Source organism: Ictidomys tridecemlineatus, chromosome 3, assembly GCF_052094955.1.
Source record: "Ictidomys tridecemlineatus isolate mIctTri1 chromosome 3, mIctTri1.hap1, whole genome shotgun sequence".
NCBI classification, from domain to species: Eukaryota; Metazoa; Chordata; class Mammalia; order Rodentia; family Sciuridae; genus Ictidomys; species Ictidomys tridecemlineatus.
Genome location: NC_135479.1, coordinates 71,865,872 through 71,889,945, shown reverse-complemented (window position 1 = coordinate 71,889,945; position 24,074 = coordinate 71,865,872). Strand labels below are relative to the sequence as shown.

The 24,074-nt window shown below is 50.6% G+C and overlaps 1 pseudogene across 1 annotated transcript in view; it reads left to right on the top strand.

Moving 5' to 3' along the window:
* Positions 1-23,707, top strand: part of LOC101963176 (chondroitin sulfate synthase 1 pseudogene) — a 44,174-nt pseudogene extending 20,467 nt beyond the window's left edge. Inside the window, exons 2-5 of the transcript XR_013435645.1 lie at positions 1,152-1,256; positions 3,354-16,060; positions 18,344-18,511; positions 21,429-23,707. The product of XR_013435645.1 is annotated as a chondroitin sulfate synthase 1 pseudogene (transcript). The remainder of the gene's footprint in view (positions 1-1,151; positions 1,257-3,353; positions 16,061-18,343; positions 18,512-21,428) is intronic.
* Positions 23,708-24,074: the final 367 nt, after the last annotated feature.

Here is a 24,074-nt window from a genome sequence, read left to right as displayed (position 1 = left end):
CTCCCACTTGGGAGTTGCAGTGAGCTAGAATACCGCCCCAGCCAGGGTAGAAGGCCACTCGCCCCTCCAGGCAGGAGAGCCCTCTCACTGGGTGTTGGGGTGCTCATATAGAGGTAGAGGTTACTTGCCCTCCATGTTGGAGACCTCTACCACCTGGCTTGTATACTGCCACAGCCAGGTTAGAGGGGGACTCACCCCTCCATGTGGGAGATGCCTCTCATCTGGGTGTCTGGGGAGCTCATACACAGCTGCATCCAGGGTAGAGGGGACTCACCACTCTAGGCGGGAGATCCTTCCCATTTGGATGTCAGGGGGAGCTCCTATACTGCTGCTGCCAGGGTACAGCAGACTTCCCCCTCTAGTGGGAAGACCTTCACATACTGTAGCAGCCAGGGTAGAGGGGACTCGCCCCTCCAGGCAAGACACGCCTCCCACCTGGGTATAGGAGTGGAGATCTTATAAAACTGCAGCAGTGTAGAGGAGACTCGCCCCTGATGGTGGGAGACCCATTTCTTCTGGGTTTCCGGGGAGTTGTATACAGCCTTAGCCAGGGTGGAGGGAGAAGTGACCATGTGCCCCCCTCCCTCATGCAAGACCACATAGGAAATTCTTTCTAAGGAAAGGTATGTATGGCTAGAGGTGGGAGGAAATGCCAGAGAAAACTGTGTAGGTATCTTTAGAGGACCCTAGGATAGAGAAGCCTTCCCAGGGATGACTTCTGGACAGTGATAAATAGTCCCCTGAGATTAGCAGGAGGCACATGCAGTCATGCTGGGAGAAGGAAATAGTTCCTAGGAGCCCCATCTTCTCACACTGTGCTCTCTCCTACAGCATCTGGACCTTAGCATGTTCTCCCTAAGGAAATTCAACCAGCATGGTCTGCCATGCTTACACATACAATCAGCCTCCTTCAGTGCATTTTACAGGTGAGGTCCTCTTGTGCTTTGGCTCTTGCCAGTGTCCTGGGGGTGACCCTGTGTTAGTCTGACCCTCAGAATGTGGTTACTGCAACCTCAGACAAAGTTTAAACTCTCCTGATGCCCATTCTTCCTGTTCACTCCCAGGACTGGCCTCACTCCTGAACTCTGTACAACCCCAGCTTCTCTCCTGGATTCCTCTGAATGCCCCTCCACTGCTCCTTTCTTGTTTAGGTTTCACAGAGTAGCAGCCCGCCTCCTGAGGACCCCAAATCTTCTGTCACTGGAGAGCCTATTGCAAGGGTGTCCAGCCTCATTCTGTGCCAGTTGTGCCAAAAGGTATCCTGTCCTGTGTCTCAGACTGGTGGCATTGACAGAGCATGGGAAGTCATGGCAGGTCAAGTTTGTGTTACCAGGTGCATTGTTTCTGTTAGAAGAGAATCCATCAAACCCAAGCTTATATCCCTAATGCAATATTGTAGAGAAATTGTGTGAAACTTTGTGTGGATGCAGGCTTCTTAGGTATTTAGAAACCAAGACTCATCTGTTGCATCTAATGTCATCACAGATAATGAAAGACTTCTGCCAATGGGCTGTTTTTTACATGTGTTTTTTCCTTTGTTTTAGGTTCCTCACTGCTCCACTAGCAGCTTCCATTTTGATTGGTTAATTTATTCCCTATCATACCACTTTTGTTACCTTTTATATCCTTTTATCTATATTTGAAATTTATTTTTATAGTGGTTTCTATGTGTTTTACATCAATACCAACATATGCAACATATATCTCCTCTTACCCTCATCTCTTCCTTATTGTTTATGATGCTGTTGTCACAATTATGATGTGCACACTGGAATTTTTGTGTTCATTTCCATTATTGATTCAAACTATGAATTTTTTTCTCCTGTTTTTAATTTATAATATAATATGTTAGAAACTAAAATACAAGGATATGTCATTGTTAGGACTTATGTTCAGCTATGTAAGTACCTTTAGCAGAGATATTAATTTCCCAGGTTCTCAAGTTCCCATCTCTTACCCTTCTCAAGTCTTAGGACTCCCCTCAGTATTTCATGCTGGGCAGGACTACAAGAAACACTAATGTGCTCTGCAACTGTCCCATTTGTGGTGGTCAGATCTTCTTCACTGTGACCATTTTATGTGACAGGAACAAGTTAGAGGAGGGCAGATTAATTTTTGGCTCATGGCTTCACAGGTCCCCATAAGCTACTGACTCTATCACAGAAACAGCATGATAGAAAGTCATAGTGGAATATGTAGAAAAATAAAACTAGACCCTATTTCTCACATTGCACAAAAATTAACTCAAAATAAATCAAAGGGCAATGGTGAGCCATGTGCACCAGCAGCAGCAGCAGTCTAGGCCACATGGAGAACAGGGGTGGAGCCTGCCGGGGCACCATAAGGATAGGACTAAGATCTCTGAGCAGGTGCCATTGCCAATGAATTTTCATTGGCCCCACACTTCTTTGCCAAAGCTTGAATAGTCATGGTGGCCTTGCTCAGGAGAGGCAGCTTGCATGAGCAGGGCATGTTCCCCTCTTAAAGGAGCAGGTCACTGTTGTGCAGGTAGGTGTGCATAATGAAGCTTTGGCACCAGGCCTGTTATCAGCTCCAGGGTTGCCATGGGCAAGGATGGCCCTAGGCACGCGCTGAGAAGCTGGGACCAGGCTTCCTAGCATGAGGGCAACCAGTCTCTGCCGCTGGGAGCTGTGGTGGGAAGGCTTCTGAACATAGGCGGTGAAAGTGGCCCTATAGGCAGATTGGTGTGGGCATGGCTCCAGGCAAGTTAGCAAGCCTAGCTCTGCTTGTTGCCTCATATCTGACTCCTGCTGGGCTTTGAGCTGGCCACACAGGCTTGTCCTACCCCGTGCTTCAGAGCTGAAACCAGTGGGTTAGTGGTGCCATACTAGCCTGAAGGACTGCTGGTGGGCAAAAGGATCCCAGGCCTGTGGGGCACAAGAAAATGTCTGCAGGGCACAGCTATGGCCACAAGGCTTGGCCCAGTGGCAGCCTCGCATGACAGGAAACTTCTCTTTGTGGGAGTCATGACCACCCAGAAATACTTCAGACTCCTGCTCTGGCTGCCTTCAGAATACGACCTAAAACAATTTCTGGGAAAGTGGAGTTTTTCTCTAGTGAGTGTTAAGACACACCTGTACCATTTTTAATTGTGCCACTATGGGGTGTGGATGGCACTTACCCACCCCAGAAGACTTTCATGATACTTGAGTATATGCTTGAGCACTGCTTGGACAGTGATCTGGAAGTAGATGATGATCTTTACATCAACAGAGATCATCTGAAGAGTTTCCTGAGGAGTTTAAATATCATTGAGTCCCTGCTCTTCAGGCAGACAGGACTGAGCACTACAGTTTTGGGTCTTGTGAGATATATCAGCTTTTTTTAATGAGCATTCTGAACAGAACAAGAAGGTGTACATCTGAGATCTCCAGAACAGTAAGATTCACTAAGCTATCATGCTCACCCTGAACAAAAACCCAAGATACCAGTACAAAATGCACAGCTACATTCTCAGTTGCCAAATTACAGAGCAGAGTTATCACACAAATCAGATCCACTGAGAAATCATCCTAATGAGCAAATACAGCAACACATAGATGCGTAGAGGACCATGCATAGGAATTCCTGCTTCCTTCATGAGGTTTCAGTCCTGCCCTCAAGAGGAAGTTCTGCAATGAGAATTTCTGACTGGGAAGAATTTGTGTTTGGCTGTGGACCGTTAGCCACCCTGTACCCCTCCCTCCCAAGAAGAATGGACTCAGCCTAGATGGAAGCCTTGGTTGACATCATCATGTAGGTAGTAAAAATGATCAAGGCCACCACCAAGACCCGGATATGCATCATGGACTTCAAGGAGATCTGGAGTGGCTATCACCCTGTGGTGAATCCCATGTATGGGGCAGAGTACATTCTGAACCTACTGCTTGTACACAGGAAGTATAAAGGAAAGATGTCAATTGCTGTGAGGAGGCATGCAGACCTACAGAATATTTTCAGCAAGATCCAGTTAGTGGAGCATGAGGAACTAGAAACTCAGGAGCTGGCCAACAGAATCAACCAGAAGTCTGGATACCTGTTCTTCCTCTCCAATTCCCTGAAGTAGCTTTTTCCCTTCTAGTTCCCTGGATCCAAGAACAAACACAAAGAGGTCAAAGATGAAAATGTCATATACTGGTGCCATTATCTGGACATTTTGACATGTTTGTGAGGTTTCTGGAAAACTTAGGAAAGACATGTCCCACCCCAAGTCAGCACACCAAAGTGGTTGTACTACTTTTTAATTCTGATTCCAACCCTGATAAGGCCAAACTAGTGGAACTGATGAGAAATTATAGCAGGAAGTACCCTAAAGGTGATATGAAGGTTTTGCCTTCGTCTTCAGAATTTTAAATTATTCTGGCCCTCAGGGTAAGATCTTCCCATTTCATAATAAATCTTTGCACTTCTTCTGTGAAGTTGACCTGGTGTTTACCATGGAACTCCTGCAACAGTGTTGAGCAAATAGAGTTTGGGGCCAATAAACATATTCCACAATCATCTTTAGACAGTATGATTGAAAGATTATTTATGATGGGAAAGTTCCCAGAGACAACCATTTTTTTTCCTTTTACTCAAAAACTGGCTTCTGGAGAAACTATGGGTTTGGCATTACTTGTAATTATAAGGGACATCTTGTCCAAGTGGGTGGCAATTTCCATCCATGGCTGGGGCTGAAGGATGTGGACATTTTCAATAATGTACTCCAAGTATGTTTGAAGATGTTAAGAATCCATTAGGTAGGAGTAGTGCATGTCCAACACTCTGTCTTCCATGACTCCAATCTGGATCCCAAACAATACAAAGTGTGCTTGGGGTCCAAAGCATCATCACATGGTTCCATGCAGCAATTAGCTGAAATGTGACTGGAGATAAATGATCCAAGTTACAGTAGCAGCCAGCCTGATGTCCAGCTCTGCTGGCCAAAATATTTTTAATTATCTATTTTTTTTTAAAAAAATTGTAAGATCAACTTTTGAAGTCCATGCAAGGATATAATTTCTAAGTGTTTTCCTTACATAGGACTCCTTTAAATTGAGATTTGTGAACAAAATTATGATTAGTCTTTGCCTTTGAACACATCTTCCTTGTGGACATGATGTGGCAAACCAGCTTATTTCTGATTTGAAAGTCTTGGATGAAATTTTTTTTTCATTTCCTTCCAGGCCCCTTGTCTACAGTCCTATGGCAAAAACATGAACATTCTCATGAAATATTATTGTAATAAAAAACCAAAACACTGTAAGATTCTGTTTTGCTAACATTGCACAGTTTCTAACTTTTGTCTGTTTTTACAAGTTTTTTAAAAGCCATCTCAAGTTCTAGAGCAGGAAGTAGAGCAGCGAGTGCAGGTAGAAGGGTCTTTGATGTTGCAGTCTGGCTTTATGGCTGTGTTGAGATGGCAAAACCTTTAAGACCTGGGGCTTTTGGAAGGTCTCCAGTCATAGTGTGCCCTTCAAGGTGTTAATGGAGTCCCCATTCCTCTCTCTTTTCCTCTTACCCTTACCTGCCATGAGGTGGGCAGAACCTCTCTACCATGTGCTGCCCAACATGATAGACTCCATTACTTCAGGGTCAAAGTGATGTAGTCAACTGCTCATAGACCAAAATGTAGACACCTGAAAGGAAGAAGAGACCTTTTATTCATATTAGTTCATTATTTCTGGTGTTTGCTAGGATGATGAAAAACTAACACTGCAGGAATGTAGAACCAGAGTTGTATCCCTGCATCCCTCCTTCTGTAACAACCCCTACAGCCTGCCACTGGATGTCTAGCCTCCCCCATGAAGAGCTTCAACTCTTTCCAGCTCTCAGCTCCCCATGTCTGGTCTCTGCTGCCCCATATTGGACTGTCCATGTCAGGCATTCTAAGAACTTGGATGGAGAGATTGAAGTTACAGTTAAAATTGCCTAAAAAACCACCATCCAGTTTCAGGCTTACATCATGCCAGGTGTTTTAAAATGTCTCGTCCTCCCAGGTCTTGGCTGATATTGTTAAAGTCCCAGGACACAGAATTTATACAAAGTTGCTGTGTGCTTTATGCAAGAAAAACTTCCTCTCTGTACCTCTACTAAGTGATCAACAGAAGGAACTAGAATATCTCTTCCAGGTCAGTGAGTCTGGGATAGCATATATTCTACTAGGAGAAAGGAGTCTCTCCCAATTCCTGGAGAGAGCTGACGTAGGAAATACTGTCCTCCCCATATATTTCTAGAGGAGGCAGTGTTCTTAAGATCTTGGAAGCCTCTCCAAAGGGGCTTGGTTCTACAGAGCTAGCTCCTAACTGAGAATTCTGAGACTCAGAACCATTCTTATGTCCCCAGAACAATACTGTCATCCTCTGTCTCAGAATCCCCAATTCCCCACCCTGCAGTGGGACAATCACATGAGTTGAGAAGAGCCATTGGGGATGGCAGGAACAGGAAGCTGAGGACAACTGGGCCTAGGAAGAATGAGCACCTTATACCCACAGGGAGAGTCTCTGAGGACTGTGAGTAGAAATGAAGCAGCAGGAGGCTAGGGCAAGTCCTTCTGACAGGGGAGCACTGGAATAGCATACCTACCCATTTTCAAAAGGAGAGACACTCCAGGCTCCAGGGACACTGAGAAAAGGGCCAACTGGACCCAGACTCCTCTCTCACTGCCAGAATCCAGTTCTCAGTGTATATCAGTCTGGAGCAGGGGAGGGCATGGGCATCTAGAGCTGCAGCTGCAACAGCTGAGGAGATCCCCTGCCCAGCCCCGTGAGGATCTCCAGGATCCTGCCAAATCTGAATTTCCAAATTTCTGAGTGTGGTCACCTTGTGAGGATGTGGTCTGTGGTGAGACATCTGCTGCAGGTGCAGGAGCTGGTGGGGGGGAGAGGAGCTGAGGCTGGACATTGGTATAGCTGGCGATACTATGTTTAGGGACAGTCCCTTTTTTCTCCCTGAGACCTGGGACAGCCCCTAGGGGAAACCACAGCTTCTGGGTCCTGATTAGTCAGAGAGTCATGCACATATGGGGGTGCTGTGGAAGAAGCAGCTGCAGCCCAGACTCCTAGGATGGAACCTGGTACCAGTCCCCAGGATGTGAGGAGTCTAAGGCCAGAGGCAGGAGTTAGACATGCACCCTAACAGGAGAGAAGCAGAAGTGGCTCAGGGAACTCCCAGGGCTCCCCCCTGAATGCTGAATGAAATCTTTTATACCATCTTGCTCATCTACAAGGTCAGTGACATGTAGGGTTTATTAGCCTTCAGCATCAGGCCTGGCCCTCAGAAAATGAGAAAACAATATTGTGTAATGGAGAGATTCAGCCTGTAGATAAAGACAGCTGATGTGATGAGTTAAGGAAAATCATTCAGTCATGATCATTGTCCTTGTCTTTATCTCATTCTTCCTTCTAATCATAATCATCACTGAGTTGTTTGACAGTTATTTGAGATTGAGTGATCAAAATTCATCATCTGTACTGGGACTTTACTGGGAGTGGAGAAGACAGTAGTAATAGTCATGTGAGGACAACAGGTACAAATTAGGAATGTCTGGAACCCCAGTAAATAGGCCTAGATCCCTTCTGCATAGAGCCCCTCTGGTCTAGAGTAATTCTGTGTAATTATTGACCTAACAGATTGGTTTGAGATTCCAGGTAACTAGGCAGTTATTCAGAAAGACTGACCGTGACCCTAGCATTCTCTTCCATGTCTCTGTGTTTATGTTCCCATGGCCTCTCTACAATTCTTCAAGAAGGCCAAATAAGTGAGCATTTTCCTCAGGTCACCCCAGATGGAGGGAGTTCTCATGCAAGGTGCTTTTAAACAATCTCTTGACTCTTGAGGACTTTGCACAACAAAATGTTTTTGAGAAAGAAGCAACCTTCCTAAACCGTGTCGGTGCTACTTTGAGAGTCATCCAATCTCATGTGTGTGAGGGATCCAGGTTGATTTAGAACTGTTCTTCGTGCATATCTCATTGAGGAGCCTCAGAGGGAGCTTTGATTCAAGGTCATGACATGTGGTCTCTTCAGAACCATAGAAAGCCATCCTGAAGAGGGGATGAAGATTGGGCATTCTGTGAGATTCTCAAGGATTCAGACAACAGTAGGAAAATTCCCTGGAGATGAGGTTGGAGACAGGGAAAATGGCCCAGGAATGACAGAGACCCTGTTGAAGAAGCTGATGTGTCAGGAAGAAAGGATAAAGTTCACTAACATTAAATGTCAGTGGGCACTTCAGTGGACAGTGACTATGTCACCTATACTCCTAGAAGCTCAAGGTTCTAGTTGGCTTGAAAACTTTGTTTTGGACCTGTGAGATGGAAAGTACAGGCTGGGAGTCAGAGTACTATGGGATGAAGAATATTGGTGTCTCCTGTCCAGACCTGGTGGAGGATACTCTCCTGGTGCCTTTGTAGGTCTTGCAGTTGGGGGCATGGACCAGATGGGAGAGTCGACCTGCTCAACTCAGGAAGAGCTACTGGCTCTGCTTCTCCCTTCCACCAGAGCCCCAAATAGCCACTTGATTCTCCTCCCCCAGACCTGACAGCCACTTCACTCTCCTTCCTCTAGAGCCCCAGAGTCCCCTCCCTAAGTATCCCCCACGCCCACCTGTGCTATTCTGGGGTATGACTTTTGCTATAGAGAAAGCCAGTCTCTCTCCCCCTTCTGACTCTGAGAACCTTGTCTCATCCCAGGACCCATCAGCTACTGGACCCTTACATTCTTCCTTGTACATTGAGGGGCTTACCTAGCTTAGACCTGCTGTGTGGTGAGGCTGTTGCTCCCTAGGGTCAATATGGTCTGAGCTGGGTATAGAGATGGGAGCGGATGGGTGAGTTTAGGTCTGGGTCTGCTGCCTTTGGCCTATGTGGAGTCTGGGCAGACTGTGTATGTCTCTCAGAATCACCGTGAGATGGGCAACCATAGCCCTCAGGTCTCAGAGGCACTTAGGGTCAATGAAATACTGTGACTTGGCCAAAGTGGCCAAGCACAGGCAGCTGAAGCATCACATGGATGCTTCTGTTGGTTAAATTTATCCCAAGCTTAGGGGGAGATTCCTGTGCTGCATCTGACATTATTGGTCTGCGTGGGTGGTGCTGACCTCCAGGAACTTGAGGCAGGGAGCAGTAGTATAAATTCCAAATTGTCCCTCACCAGTTTGTGAATTCCTCCAGGGTAGGTGGTCCTTATGTTCCTCCACTCAGCAGTTGGCCTATACCACAGCTATGTTCACTAAGGGATTGTCGAATGAATGTGTGATTGAATTAATGATTCAATGACATGGGCCACAGGGATGAGGATCTGTGGAAAGAGCCAGGGGATGGGTCGCCCAGCAACTAACTGTGACCATGATTGTTCATCCATTCATTGTTGGAGCCTCAGTTCTCTCATCTGGAAATTGGGCATACAAATATCTGGTTTGCTTTGCTTTGTGGACCCACTGAGACAGAGTAGACAGAGTAATCCAGGTGCTCCAACTCCACAGACCCACAAGAGTGTTCACATGCTCAGCATTTTCTCTTGGCATTGTATAGGCACAGCCTGCCTAGGAGGGAGAGTGACCTAAGGCCAGGCAGTTGGGTACCCACTATCCATGTGGCCTTTAATACCTATGGCACCTAAGCTGGCTTTTCCCTTAAAGTCAGGCATGGGGGAAGATGTAGTCACCTTGGGTTAACCTTGGACCTAGGTACTCACCATCTGTGTAGCTGTGGGACTCAGACAAGCTGCCTTAGTTTTTGGAACTTCTGTCTCCTCATCCACAAGGTGTGGTAGTCATATGTCATGCAGTCATATGCATATGTCATGCAGTCATATAGATTCACACAGTAATAATAAAGTCTGTTTCATTCTCTATCCTTCTTATCTCCCAAACCCCTTCCATTCAAATGTCACTCCTTCCAAGGACTTGCCTGACCATCCGACCTCACTTCCCAGGCCCTGCACACATCTCCTTGGTATTTCCTTCCCTGAACTATGATCTGAATCTTCCTGTGCGTTGTGGTTTTTGTTCATGGTCTGTTTCCCTCTAGAGAACATGCTCCTTGGCCCAGGAAGGTGCCTGCGTGGCGAAGTGTCAGGAGTTCATGAGCAGCCACTGTCTCACACGCTGCCTCTCATGATTACACACACCAAGCAGCCTTGTGCTCTCAAACAAGTCTTTGCACCGCCCTCATCATCAGGAGCATCCATTCTCCTGGGTGAGTCACCTGTTACCATGCAACCCAGTAGCCCTGCAGGGAAGTTCTTGACTTATTCTTTTCCCTCTCAAGTTTTGATCATTTTAAGCTACAAAGGAAACGGAGCAACAGACAGATTAATAGGGAACTTACATGGTAATTTAGGCACTATATGCCTAAACACAGGAGGCACACACTCCTCTAAGAGGCCCAGGGAGGGGCAGGATGGTGCATGGGGGCTTTGGGTTCCTAGGGCCCAGGCAGTGGTGCTGGCTGCAGAAGCTTGGGGGAGGTGCAGAGGGAGCCAGGGTTGTCCTATGGTCTGATAACTTCCACAGCACAGGCACTTGTGACCACCTCGGACTGGGCAGGTGTCAGAACCCCATCTTCTTTCTGCAGAAGAAACTCTTCCAGGCAGAAAGGGAATGAGTGTCAAACAGGAAGTCCTACCTGCATCTGCCATTTTTCCTAGTATGGATGGATGTAAATCTCAGTTACAAAGGGCATCTTTTCAGCAGCTTCTCGGTATTTCACCTTGAAATATGCCAAAGACATGCTTCAGGGTGGCATGTTTCTGGCCCCATGCCCCAAACATAAAACAATAAGCATTGATTATCTTACTCCTGCTTTGGATCAGAATCTGAGGTGTGGTTTGGCAGCTACCTAGGCCCCAGGTCTCTGTAGCCGGGACTGCAGTCTCTTTTGAAGGCTAGGCTGGGAACTCCACTTCCAAGCTCCCTCCTGTGGCTGTGGACAGACCTGGGCCCCTGTGGACAGACCAGCCTCTTCTGGGGCTGCCTCAGCACATGGTAAGTGTCTTTCCTGAGGATAAAAGTAAAGCCAGAATGTTTTTACCATGTCAAAGACAAGGTTGGACACTGAGCTGGGGGCTAAGCTGAACAGAGTCAGAGGTCAGGCCTAAGGAGGGGTTCTCTGCTTCTTTCCCTCAGCCTGCAAGGACAGAACTGGCCACCAGAGGGCACACTGACCCTTCTGTACAGCTTGCAGCAGCTAGACCCAGGATCTGGGAAGTGAGGGCTCCCTTAGGGAGATAGATGGGCTTCCTGCTAGACCACTGCAGCCTGTATTCCTCTCACTTCCATGTCACCAGACAGAACCCAGCCATGAAAATGAGAAAACCTGGATCAACAAAGCAGGCGGAGGCTCAGAGAGCAGGGAATACAGCCAAGCAGGATGCTGGCCTCCAGTCTCAGGGTCTGGTGGTAGGAAACAAGCCCTCCCACCTTTGGAGCCCTCTCTGCCTGTGCCTGGGCTCTGGAGTCCCATGGGGAAGTGATCACAGTGGCAGAGAGGAGGGCCTGGCAGTCGGAACCAGCACAGCCTCTAGCAGAACACATCTTCTCTCTGTGGTCCTCCAGAGTCAGGGGCTGAGCATCTGAGCATGGGGTCCCTTCCAACACACCATCAATGAGGTTCACCTGACACTCTCCCATCAACATCTAGTACAGGAAATGTCCCCACATTGTGTCCTTCCTTCTGCTCACTCCCAAGAGAAATCCAAGAAAGAGCCTGAGGTTTAGGTGCTGGCTCCCAGTGCCACCTGCACCAGAGGGTCCCCTACCATCATGGCCTCCCTAGATGCACAAGCTCTTACACAAGGTGACCAAGCCCATGACCCTGTCCTAAGCTGACACCTTCCCAGCTTCCCACACAGCTCCCAGGGGGCAAAAATTCTCCTCCCAGCCCTGTTGCACCTGCCTGAATTCCTGTAGCATTGCCCAAGTGGGTGTAGGAATTCCCAGAGTATGTGTAGAAAGTAAGGGTGAGGAATCAGTAAGCTTCACAGAAAAGACAAATGCCTTAACAATAGCAAGGCTCCCAAAGTGTGGGCTTTTTTTTCTGGACACTAATTCCAGACTCATGTTCCAGGAAGGATCTGTCCATAGCTGTTTGGTCAGGACTCCTGCCCTGAGTCCCTCCCCACACTCTGGGAGATGCTGCATTGACTCTGTGACCCTAGGGTGCAGGTTTGCAGATCTGAGCATGTGCACACATCTAGGGACTGACCCAGCTTTGCAGGGACTATGGGATAGAGGAAGAAGGGCTGTCTCTCATGCTGGTCCAGCAGTGAGAGCTCCTGTCAACAGCAAGCACCTGGCCTCCTCAGCGCATTGTGTGATCTCCACAGGCCTGTTACCCCCATCTCACCCCATTCCTGGCAGGACACTTTCATTTTCCACCCCACTGGTAAACTCCACCTTCTGAAGCCCCTGAATGATGGGAAAAATAAACACAAAACCAGCACTCCAGGTACCACTCCAAATCTGCTAGAATGCTAAATTTCAAAAAGTAAAATAACAGGTGTTGATGAGGATGTGAAGTTAGAACCCTCTTGTATGACTGGTGAGGTTATGAAATGTGGAAGGGCAACTTCTCACAAAAGTTAAGCACAGAATCACACAGGACACACAATTCCAGTCTCCGGCACCTACCAGAAAGGACTGCAACTAGTGCTCAACAAAACTTAATGTCGACAACCTCACTGCCCACAATGGCCATACAGTGGGAGCACCCCAGGGCCATCAGTGGGTGAATGATACAACTGTGGTCCATCCACAGGGTGAATGCTATTCAGCCCCAAAGGGAATAAAGTTTGACACATGCTTCAACATGGATGAACTCTGAAAACAGTATGATCAGCAAAAACAGACACCTAGTGCAGGACTCCATCTAGAAAAGAGTCCAGAAAAGACAAATCCATAGAAACAGGAAATAGAGTTGTGGTTACCCAGCTGGAGGGAAGGAAGAACAGGGGTGACTGCTTGGTGCTACGAAATGTGTCAAGAGTTAGGCGAAATTTCAAGTTGTACAACACTGTGAATGTAAAAAGCACCACTGAATTTTTCACTTTGAGCTTAAATTTATATTGTGTGAATTTTTAAATATTTTTTTAGTTGTAGTTGACCACAATACCTTTATTTTGTTTATTTAATTTTTGTGGTGCTGAGGATCAAACCCAGGGCCCTACATATGCTAAGCGGGCACTCTATGGCTGAGCCACAACCCCAGCCCCTGTAATGTGAATACTATCTCAATAAAATAAAAAAATAAGCCATGCAGGCCATATGTGCCCCACACTCAGCCATCAATCAGTTGTCTAGGAAGAGAAGTTTGCAGGTATCTCACCCTGCATGGGCAGTGGGCTCCACCGCCTTCAGGAGCAGATCCAGCACTATCCTCTGAGTCAAGGCCAACCCACTCTTGCCAGTTTTAAGGCTGTACCGCAGGCAGCAGTGCAGCATAACCCATGGAATTATCCTCACCCACCCGTAGGCTTTGATAGTGGCATAAGATGCAGACCTTGGCTGGGTGCAGAGTTGTCCCTCAGGGTCAGTCTCTTGGACCCCAGCCCCTCCACATGTGCTCAGTCTACTGTCCTCCTACTGCAAGAGGTGACTGTATGCAGCCAGAGGTCCTCCTGGCATGTGACCTGGCTCTCAGAAACCAGTTTCCCACCCTCTTTTCTTTCCTGCTCAGAAAAATGGAGAGAGTTCCCATAGTTCAGCAAATCTAGCTGTCTCCACCTAGGATGAGACTGGATATTGAATCCAAGGTCACAAGTGAGGGGGACATTTGGGGAGATGCTGAGAAATTTAGCCAGCCACCACCCACCTAAAATGCACAAGAGCCAGGAAGATGGTTTGGGACTGCCCTGCAGGTGCTACAGGACTCTGGGTCCCAGGTATCCCTGTCCAACCTGTGGGCCACAGCTGTGCTGAGACCTCCCAAGCCTCAACAAAGAAACCCAGAGAAAATGGACTGCAGCAGTTCTGATCAGGTGAGACTCAACCTCTCCTTGACTGGAGGGGCTGAAGGCCCACGTCCTCTTGCACACACTTGCTACCCAGACCTCAGCCGAGTCCTGGGGAACTGAATACATGTAGTAGAGAGGCTGAGGCTGTGGAAACCCTAGGAGCCCTAATTTGGAGCACCTCTCTCTCTCCCTTGTCTCCAGTAGTGTGCCCAAGCCTTTCCTGTCATTCTCTGGCTGACCAATGAATTCTGTTCCTTATGTCTTATTTTCTTTTGTTTTCCCTGGTGCTGGGTATTGAACCCAGGCCTCATGGTAGAGCATGCTGGGCAGTGCTCTACCACTAAACTACACCTTAACCCCTGAAAGTTCTAGTTTTTGTTGTTTGTTTGTTTGTTTGTGCTGGGGATTTAATACCGGTTTCTTTACCACTGATCAACATCCTTAGTCTTCTCTCTCTCTCTGTATGTGTGTGTGTGTGTGTGTGTGTGTGTGTGTGTGTGTATTTTGTTTTTTGTTTTTGTTTTGTTTTATTTTTGAGACAGGGTCTTGCTAAGTAACCAAGGGTGGCCTCAAATCCATTATCCTAATAACTCTGGACCAAGTCTCTGGGATCATAGGCACGTGCCACAGCAGCCGACCTTTACTTATTTTTAAGGCTCCTATCTATGGTTCAAATGCCAGTCTTGTGTGAGAACTCAAGCTGGCATTGCAGTGGGCAACAGGGGTTGGTACAATGTCTACCCCTTACCAGAGTCAAAGAGAGGTTGAGTCTCACCTGATTGGAACTGCTGCAGTCCATTTTCTCAGGGTTTCATGACTGTTAACTCTTCCTCCTTGAGATCCAAAGATACTCCCACTCCCAGGGATTCATCATCTGCAGACCCTCCTCAGAGACTCTGAGAATCCAGAGGCCCACCTCCCCACAAGTCCATTTCAATTCCTGCACCATCCGCTTGGGAGGGAGAAGAGGAAGGGGCAGGGGCCAGGGGAGGGAATGCCTTTAGCCCTGGTGCAGGAGGCAGGATCCAGCTCTACCACCTGCCAGGGCTGAGCCAAGTCCTGGCCTCTCAGAGCCTCAGTTTCCTTGGCAGGCCATCTTGACAAGCTTCATGATTTGCACAAAGAGCTGGGTAGGGAGCCCAGCATACTAACAATTTTAGCAGAAATTGTCATTATCCAGTGTGCCCTCACTGCATCCCTATGGTACAAGGGGAAGACAGCAGGCCTGACTGCAGACCCTGGGAAAAGGGGGCAGGAGGGAGGGGCAGTGTCCTCAGTGACCTGGGCCAGCGTCTTTCTCCAGCCTGAAGCTCCAGTAGGTGCTGCTCCTGGGCTGCCCACTGGGGCCAACTTAGGCACAGCGGATGTTAGCTAGTCCCTGAGACAGAAGTGTTAGACCAGTGGAGACCTAAGGGTTAAGCCAGGCCTGGGCATGAGTGTTAGCCCAGAGAGACTAAGGGTTAAGCCCACGGGGGCAGGCTGGGGGCAGGCCAGGGGCAGTGGCGGTGCGGCTGCCCAGACTTCCCGGACGCGCCTGGTGCTGCAGCCACCAGCCTCCGGGGACGTAGCCAGCGGCTGGGGACAGCTCCACCAGCCAGCGCCCCCTCCCGTCGGCGCCCCAGCTTCTCTCTGGGCCCACAACCATTGTGACTGACAGGGACTGTCACACATCGAGGCGCCCACCATCCACGCTTCTCGGCCAAGATTGAGAAGTCCTGCAGGACTGTCTGACCCATGTCCATCCAGGGGGCTAACCTGCCTGCCAGAGGGAGGCTGCTGGCTGACCAAAGTGGAGGGAAGTCCTTGGTCTGCTCAGCCCTCCCAGACCCCAGAACCTTGCCCACCATAAGCAGTCGGGGTGAGCTTGCTCCCTGGCACCTGTGCCTCCCAGCTTCCACCCACCCAGCCACACACATCCCACCCAGGCCGGGGACCTTGGAGTGGGTGGGCAGGCCCGAACCCCAAATCCCACCGGCAGCAATGCAGGGTCCCTCACCAAACACCTGGAAGTGACCAATGGTGTTACTTTGTTTATTTTTCTTAGTTGTAGATGGACACAATACCTTTTATTTTGTTTATTTTTATGTGGTGCTGAGAATGGAACCTACTGCCTCCTACCTGCTAAGCAAGTAAGTGCTCTACCACTGAGCCCCAGCTCCAGCCCCAGCCGCCAAGTGTTACTTTGAAGTGTGGGTGTGCAGTAGCTGGTGAGATGGGCATTGTTAAAAACAGTGGATTAGCAAGGTTGAGGACAGAGGATCTCAAGTTCAAGGCCAGCCTGGGCAACTTAGCAATATCCTGTCTCAAAATTAAAAAATGACAAGGGCTGGGGGTGTGGCTCAGTGAGTTCAGTTCACAGTACTGCAAATTAAAAAAAAAAAAAAGGAAACCAAACAGAAACACATGGATTCAAAGAGAAGCTGATTGCTGTGGCAATTTTCAGAGGAAAGCATCCCCACTTTTTCTGTTTGGATGCTGGAGTTACACATCTGCCCCTCCATACTCCCACCTGTAGGGCCCTCAGCCCTAGTCAGGACGTGGGGGATGGCCATGTTCTGGTCCTGCCCTATCTGGACAGGGAGACCTGGTCTGCCTTCCCTGCCTCCTCACTCCCATCTGGCGTGGCCAGCCACCCTGATGGGGTTCTTTCCTCCCCAACTGCCAGCCTCCACTTATGGAGAGGCAGGATTCTCCTTCCCACCACCCTCTGGAGAGGAAGACAGCAAGGCGACCACCTGCCCTGCTCCCTCATCTATCACCCTGAACTGTGCTTCACAATAAAATTACTCATCCTCGGTCAGTGATAAATAAAATCAGTCTAGAGGCGACCACATGGAGTGGGGGTGAGGGCTCCCCATTCAGGGGCTCCAGACCTGGGTGAGGGAAACCCAGCCAGCTGTCTTTGTGTTAATGCATAGCCTGGCCAGGGCCAAGTCAGTGGACTGTGCATGCCTGGAATGCTCCCGGGGTAAGGGATTCTGTGTGTGTGAGCTGGGGCCGGGAGGAAGCCATCTGAGGTAGAGGGTGTGGTGTGGTAGCAGGGAGATGGCCAGACAGGCCACAAGGGACAGGAGCAGAGGGACCAGAAAAATGGGGAAGGGCAGACCCCAGCTGGAGCAGCCCTCTGAGAGCCCAGCCTGTGGGAAGCCTGGAGCCTCCGGACCTTCAGATATCCCGCAGACCTCAGCCCTGCCCACAGCCCAGCCAGAAGGACCGTGCCTTTGGTTGGCTCTTCTCTTCTGGTTTCAGTTAAAGAACCATAAGCCAAGAATGCCAGAGTGCCATCCACTGGGGCTCTCATCCAGTTAGAGGAAGACAGGATTTCTGTGGGAGTCAGAATACCACGGTTTGGATGTGTTCAGAAGCTTTAGGAACAGGATGCTTTCTGACTGCAGGATCCAGGAAGCTTCCTGGCAGAAATGGCATTCAAAACTGGCATCAAGGATGCACAGGGTTAGAAAGAGGGACCCCAGGGCTCCTCTGTGTCTCAGGCCCTAATGAGTGGTCTTCAGTGCCAGGTGCAGGGTGGGGGCTTCCTGTTCTGCCACAGCAGGTGGAAGAAAGTCTATGCCCTAGAGGTAGAAAGTAGCCAGACTTGGCTGCTGCAGGGGCTGCAGACTCCCAGCCCCTGCCCACAGAGCCCCTTCAATCTCTCCCTGGGCAATGTTCAGGAAGTCCCAGACCTAACCAAAACACCATAGCAAAATTGGATTGGCAGGGCTATAGCAGAGCGCTTGCCTAGCATGTGTGAGCACTGGGTTCCATCCTTTGTACCACACAAAAATAAACAAATAAAATAAAGGCATTCTGTCCATCTGTACTACCAAAAAAAAAGTGGGTTGGCAGCTGTTGGGGCTGAGGGTGTGTTCAGCAGGTTGCAGAGGGCATGGGGTCAGCTATGTTGTGCAGCCCAGGCACTGTGAGAGGGCTAGCTCAGAGATGAGGTGTAGCATGAGGCCCTGGGTTTGATCCTCAGCACCACATAAAGATAAATAAACAAAATAAACATGGAGGGAGGGATGGAAGGGAAGAGAGAGAGAGAGAGAGAGAGAGAGAGAGAGAGAGAGAGAGAGAGAGAGAGAGAGAGAGAACACCCTCACAGGTGTGCAAAAAAGCAGAAAACACAGCCCAGCAGGAAAAGAGGAAACCAGTCAACTGAAGGTGACCCAGAAATGACAGAGATGACCTGGGAGGAGACAAGTACATTGGGACATTCACTACAACTCTGTCCAGATGTTAAGAAAACAGAAAGCAGATGGAATTTTGTCAGACTTTTTGAAGCCTGAAGGATGGGACTGCCCAGCATGCAGGGCTGCAGGGGCCACCCCACTCCACCTATGACACCTGCACACACCCCAGACACTCAGTACATACTAATTTTGTCTCCTTTTATCCTCATTCCCATTTTACAGACTGAGGTTGGAAGAACTGACAGTCTCTCCAAGGCCACACAGCCAGGAAGTGGTGGGCGAACAGCCGTGGGCGCAAGGCCTACCCTCTAGGTTCCACATCCTCACAGAGATGAAGTAGGGCTGCAGCCCAGGAGGCACCTGGAGGGGCTTGGCAGGCAAGAGGCAGAGGTGGGTGCCAGGTCCCCATTCCTCCCACACCCCAGCTTTGCCTTAGCCTTGCACTTCCCAGCTTGGCTGGGAGCCTTTCAGGAGGGTGCGTGCTTCTGTGACGATAACCACCTGGTCACCATCTGGGCTGTGGCCTTGGAGTTCAGCCCCCAGCCCACACACCTCAGCAGCTATACTTGGAACTGCAGACAAAAAGCCCAGGAGACCAGGCACAAAGCCCACAGAAGGCTCCCCGTATCCCCACCCAGACCCTAGCCAGCACCATCCCTTTCCTCAGGGTCTCCTCAAGCCCCTGGCTGTTCTGCAGGTGATGGAGCTCTGACTGCCTAAGGCACTGTGGCTCCCAGAGGGGACTTCCTCTCCTCTCTGGCCAGGGACTATGCAGTCTGTGCCCCTTGGAGAGCACCCTGATAAGGACCCCACCCTCCCTGGGCCAGTGCTTTGCTGGCATGTGAGGTCTGGCTTCACTCACAGAGAGGATCTGAGGCTCAGAGCACAGCACTGCAGCTCCCATGCCTGTTGCAGCCTCCTGCTCCAGGGGTCACACTCCCAGAAGGGCTGGGTGGGGTAGTGCTGAGCCCCACCGGGAGTCTCCAAGAGAAGCAGCAGCTCAGGGCCAGCAGAGGAGGCGGGGGACCTCTGCCAGCTCCCACCAGGTCCTGACAGCATGAGCGATGGTGGTCCGAGTGATAAGAAACTAATAATTCATGTTTCCAGCTCCCGAAGCCGGCGCCAAGGGAAGGCTGAGTCGAAGCCACCCCCACACTGGAGCAGCCGCAACCCTTTATTGCACAAATTATTAACGACCAGAGAATGAATGGCTGTAATCAGATCAGGGCTGCCAGCACTTTTCATTTTACTTATTTGTATAAATCCTAAAGTCAGGGTCTGCCCTGGGGCACAGAAAGCTAGCCTCCTGCTGGCCAGGTGCCCACCCCAGACAGAGCCAACCCTCCTCTTACCCCACCCCTGACTCCAGGGGGTGATGAGGACAGAGGGCTCCAGAGGGCTTAGGTGGGGGCCATGGGTTCATGGTCATCCATGGCAACTCCATTTGGCGGTGGGTCCCTGGGCCAGAGCCAGAGCTCTGCTGTGACTGTTCTGAACAGGGGCTCGCCCACAGCTGAGGGCCAGGCCTGATACCAGGCACAAGATCTGCATCCTCAGCATAGATGGTCCAGGCTGGCCCTCTCCAAGACTCCTGCCACAGCTGTGGCCCCGCCCGACAGAGTCCCTCTCTCTCCCACTTACACCAAAGGGCATGCCTCTCAGGCAGGGCTCTCCTTGGCGGTCCTTTCCCTGTTGGGCCAGGCTGGAGTTGGGGACAAAGACTGTGAAGTTTCCTTACAGCACCTGGGAGTGAGCCTGCCAGCTCCTCTCAGGAGCCCACTTTCAATCTCATTGACCTCTCCTTATACTCCGGCACATAAATTCAGATTTGGAGATCTTATGTTCCATCATAAATTGGGCTGGCAGACTTCCGATCAACAAGATAAAGCTGTCTCCTGTGAGGTGGATGTTTTATTACTCTCGGCCTCAGTGCTGCAGGTGGGGGCTGGGGTGGGAGTAGGAACTGCACTGTTCAGAAGGCTAGATGGTGCCCAGGGCCCTGAGTCCCTCCTGCCATCACAGGCTAGGTTCTAGGGAACTGGGCAGCCCCTGGACCTGGCCTGCAAATGCCCACACACCACTGAAGTGAGCAGCCATAGATGAGCCCTGCCTAGGTTCCCAAGGCCCTGTGTTGACCGTTCATGCAGACGGGTGAAGTACAGCTGCAGATGTGTGCACCATTCCTTCCAGGTGGCTGTCATCAGGTCATGAGCCTCTGCATCTGGGCTCTGCACAGGGCCTCAACACATTCCCACCTGGGGCCACAGCTGGGGTCATGGCCATCCAGCAGCAGAGTCCTGGTCCCAGGGAACAGCACTCAGTGCTGCCCCACCTGCCCTCACACAGTGCAGGAGATGAGATGGTCCCAGGGGAGCCTGGCTAGTCAGGAATAGGAACTTACACATCCAGAGGGCCTCACCGGACATTTATGCACAAAGCCACCAGTGCACCTCAAAGGATGTCATTGTCAACCTGCCCCCCAAGGACTGGGGCTGGGTGGCAATGGGAGCCCGGAGTCAGACTCAGTCTATACATCAGGAAGCCAGGACAGTGATCTGGTCCACCCAAGCTTCCTACCTCCAACAATCCCGACATGACAAAGACACCGGTGTTGATGAAGGGGCTGCTGGCCCTCCAGGTGGGGCCTCACGTGTCCATGCCCTCTTCCTTTTTTTAATATTAATTTTTCAGTTTTCGGTGGACACAACATCTTCATTTTATTTTTATGTGGTGCTGAGGATCAAACCCAGCGCCCTGCGCATGCCAGGTGAGCGCATGACCACTTGAGCCCCCTCCCCAGCCCCCATGCCCTCTTCTTGATGCAGCTGGTTCAGAGGTGTGACCTACTGAGCACAAGGTGACAGTATTATAGCATGAAGAAACACTGAAGGGACAGCCCCAGACAACTGGGCAGCCTCGGGCTGTGTGAGGGAGCATGCTCCATGTCAGGCACTCTGCATTGAACACCCACGTGTTGTCCCCGGGTACACACCTGTGTGCGCACCACTGCTCCCTGTCACTCACCTGAGTGTATGCTGCTGTTCTGTGTTCTGTTCCTGAACACTTACCACTGCTCCATCCCAAATGCCGTGTGCAGGTTGACTCAGGCCACACTGGGGCAAGGACATGAGACATTGGGGGGCATCTGGTACACCGGCCTGCACCTGGGCCACCATCAGTGTCAGGCTCTCAGCAGGTGGCCTTTAGCTTTTTCTTGTGTCCTTCTACCCAGGAGAAGGCCAAGGCTGTTACCAGGCAACTCTGATTAGTTTTCTCTATTTTGAGCTTCCATATCTGCTTCTCCTAGGCCTGAATCCTGCCCTGTGGGGCCCCAGACAGCAAAAATTCCCCACGAGCCCTCGCTGGTGGACAGAGAAGGCACTTCACAGGAGAAACATGGATAAGCATCAGGAGATCTCAGGCAGCCAGCACTTGATCTGCAGGATCTCAGACCCTCTATGGTGTGACCACTGCCTGTCGCTGTGTGTTCGTGGGCACTCTGCCTCACCCTTGTGTCACTGGCAGGGTCCTCAGAACAGCACCACATCCCACTTATGCACCCTTAGATCTAACCTTACCTTCCAGCTTGGGCAGTGCTTGCTGAAGACCAAGGATATCTACCTAGGCTTCTTCAGCAGAAGACTTTCAGGTATCTCTCTCTGATGAAGAGGGTACCTGTGGCAGTACCCTCTTTTTTCAGTAATGAGGATTGAACCCAGAGGTACTTTACCAATGAGCTACATCCCCAACCCTTTTAATTTTTTTTTAATTAGAGAGAGGGTCTTGTAAGTTGCTTACATTGCATGCTATGCTGTTAAGGCTGGCCTGAAACTTGTGATCCTCCTGCCTCAGCCTCCCAGATCTGTAGTCCAACTCTTAATAAGCTTCTGGGGACAGGAAGGTATGTAGAGATTCCAGGGCAGGTGGTAGCAGAGAGGAGCAGTCAGCCAATGGTGCTGCCCAGGGACAGGGTAGCCATGTCAAGTTAGGAATGGCTCAGAGAGCCCAGAGCCCAGCAGGTACCAGATCAGGGTATGAGCTGGATCCACCCATGGCCACATTGGGTTGCTCCATGGGCAGTCCTTAAGACACTGGTACCTGCCATGTGCCAGGGTGTGTCAGGAAAGACACTACCCCAGCACTGAGAATCCACCCTGCAGCCTGAACAGCTGAGGGGGCTCTCAGATGAGTCAGAGCAGCAGCTGACCACCTGACCCCTTCTAGCCCTTTCCTTTTCCCTCCAGCACCATCCGTGATGATTCAGCACATCCCACCCAAGGTTTTCTTTGTGAAGGAACTGCCCAGATGTCCTCTTGTTTCCACCTGGCAGTCTGGCAGAGACCCCACCTGTACCCACTCCTCTCCCCACTTGGGGATGACCTCTGCCCCAAAGCTCTGCAGACAGCATAGCCTAGTGCCCCTATCAGGACTTCCTGGTGGGCTCTGGCCCTAGGGCTCACAGGGCCTGTGAATTGTACACAGAGTGAACTCTAACCAGCACTGCTTGGCTGGACCAATGAAGGCCCAGATTCCCAGAGTAAGGAACATGGGTCTCTGAGGCCTTCACACCGTATTTGTGCTGAGTGTCAGCTAAAGTGAATGGCAGGAGGACAGGGCAGGCACACATAAGCACACGAACACCCCTCACGCAGCATTAACACACATGAGCACATGGGGCCCCTCACTCCACCCCTGCTGACACACGCTTCGGACGTGGAGTGGGTGAGACTGCACTTAAGGCCTGTGTGCTACTTAGGTCTGGTGGCCCTGAGGGTGCACAACATTTCTACAATAATTTGAGCCATGAGGGAGAGAACTGCACCCTGCCCCCACATCCACTCTGCAGTGGAAAGGCCACATTCCTGAAGTTTCTAGCTACTTTGCAGGAATGTCTGAGGGAGCCACATCTGGCTAACCTCTAACCCCTGACCTTCCAGGTTAACTCTTTCTAGACCAATAGTGCAACCAACTGGGTGTCACCTGTGCCTGACACCCTGCCTTGGCAGGTGAACATGTGGACCTGGGTCCATCTGTGCCTGTGTTTCAAGTCCCAGTCTCGGGATATCTGTGATCTGTATCTCTTAGCACACATCCTGTCTGTGTTGGTGCTTGTGGGAAGCATTTGAGGATTTGTGTGCTCCATGAACCTGTCCGATGCATTCAGGCGCAGTAGCTCCTGTGTTGGCACACAAAAAGTCATGGGTGTGACACACCTGTGGTTGTTCTTTGTATGTCTTTGAGCAGGCATGCATTTGTGGGTGGCTGGGCAGCTGTGTACACAGGTGTGCTTCCTATGAGCTCAGTGTCAGCCACACCTGTGGCCCATAAGCTCAGTCCCTGCATGTCCCCCTGTTCTTAGTGGGTCCGGGTGCGCTCCCATGCAGCACCTTCCTCATTGAAGAAGCTGGTGAGCTCAGGCAGAGAAGCCGGGAGGCAGGCCAGGACTCTGGCCACCCGCACTTCCTCGGGCTCTATACCTGTGCTCTCACTCTTCCTCTGCATCTCTCTTCCCACAACCCCTTCTCTGGGTAGTCTCTTCCTGGGGTTACACCACATCTGGCGCTCAATAAATGGTTGATTGACTGATGAAGGAATGGATAAAAAGGGGGCTTTAAGAGGCAGGCACTCCAGGATGGGTCAAGTCTGGCGCAGTGGGGTTGGGGGCAGAAGTGCTGACGGCCGCCCCGCACTTCCCCAGGACGTCTCGGGTCACCGTCTGCACCGCTGCCTGCGGGTTATTTATGACCCTCCTCCCCCTGCCGGCGGCAGCAGAGGCAGCTCCGGCCTCAGCCCAGCTGCGGAGGGCCCAGCACGGGGGAACCTGGAGAAGCGACGGTGTGGCGCCTAGTGGAGGGCGGGCGGGGCCTCGCGGGTTTGGAGGTGGGGCTTTTGCTTTTGCCGCGGTCTTACCCGCCGGTCCGGACTGCCTGACTGGGACGATTCTGGAGCCAAA